The sequence below is a fragment of the Cyprinodon variegatus genome, unplaced genomic scaffold (assembly GCF_000732505.1).
Source record: "Cyprinodon variegatus isolate N-32 unplaced genomic scaffold, C_variegatus-1.0 Scaffold1060, whole genome shotgun sequence".
NCBI classification, from domain to species: domain Eukaryota; kingdom Metazoa; phylum Chordata; class Actinopteri; order Cyprinodontiformes; family Cyprinodontidae; genus Cyprinodon; species Cyprinodon variegatus.
Genome location: NW_015151513.1, coordinates 114,883 through 116,606, shown reverse-complemented (window position 1 = coordinate 116,606; position 1,724 = coordinate 114,883).

Genomic DNA, 1,724 nt, shown 5'->3' with positions numbered 1-1,724 from the left:
GTTGGAATAAAATACGACTTTATTCTCCTAATGTTACGACTTTATTCTCCTAATGTTACGACTTTATTCTCCTAATGTTACGACTTTATTCTTGTAATATTCCGACTTTATTCACATAATATTATGACTTTATTATCGTAATTTATCGACTTTATTCTCGTAATTTATCGACTTTATTCTAGTAATTTATCGACTTTATTCTCGTAATATTGCGACTTTATTCTCATAATATTATGACTTTATTATCGTAATTGTATGACTTTATTCTCCTAATGTTTATTATCGTAATTTATCGACTTTATTCTCGTAATAGAAAAAGAAAATCTCTAGCCTGGCCCTAATAAGTAAATCTTTTTCTTTTTTTTAATGCTAGTCCACAATCGTCCTCATTCACACGTTCATCTAAATGTTTACGTTTTTTTATGGATGTCATCTAAAAATATCAAAATATTTTCATATAAAAAAGGATATTAAATAATACAATATAACACTGAACGGCTTAAATTAAAGTATTACGAGGTGATAAAGTCAGATGGGCTGCCTGTAGTGTCTTTAAACGTCCAGCAGGTGTCAGTATTGAGTGAGCCAGTATCAACGCAGCATCGATAGTTTGGAAAAGTGTCGAAATGCCTCATCAACTATCGCTACTATTTTCAAAAACATTACCTTTAAAACAGCTGATATCCTAATGCTAATGCTAAACATGCTAATGGCTAACATGCTAGTGCTAACATGTTGCATCTCCGTTATATTTCTGTCTGAAGTGTTAGGAGTCGGTATAAAGTGTTTACATTTAGAACACAGTTAATGAACTTTGGAAATAAAAATCAAAACTGAACTAATAAAGCAAATTAAGCTCAATAAGTTCTGACTGAATTTGACCCAAACAGCAGCCGGTAGATCCTTTGATCTTAGAGGAACAGCCTCTAATTTCATTTAAAGGATCCAAATTCAGATTTAAAGAGGAATGAATTGAAGCTGCAGGTTTTATCTTCTGTCAGCAGGTTTGATGTGAATCTGATGGTTTCTTTCTGCGCTGATGACGCTGATGCAGACCTCATGGTGCTTTCCCAGCAGGCCGTTTATTTCCACTTTTTCAGATGATCTGGTGAAACTGGTGAACACAAACCCACCAGCTTCACTTTCCTTCAGGAGGTCTGGATTTTATAGAAAAACAACAAAAGATGAACATAATCCTTGGATATATTTTTCCACGCGGTGTCGGTGTGCAGCTCACTTTTCCATGTCAGGTAAAGACACGAGTGCAGAGAAGCACTTTGCTCACAATGAAAGACGATAGTGAACCTCCATAGTGAATCCAACACATCTGGTTTAACACCACTGGATCGCTCCTTAAACTGGAACCACGGCAACGTTTACTGGGAGAGAACTGGAGGTTCTGGTTTGAGGAGGAGAATCTGGTTGTTCAGGATCTTAATCTGCATCAATGGTGGAAAGAAGGTGGGATTATGGGAGCTAGATTAGGATTAGATGAGCTGGAATCAGTGGCAGAGCGAAGTTTAGAAAGCGGCGTTAGACAGGCGTACACTGTGAAAAATAACCGCGGCGTGCTGATGGCGTCACACTGCTGCAGCAATCCTCACGTCTGACAGGAAGACGGCGACTAGCAGCTGCTGAGGGGGGGCTCCATCAACCAGCCACCATATTGTAATTATCAGACCTTTATCTCTGTGAGGAGAGGAGGAGGCCTGAGGGGGGGGGGG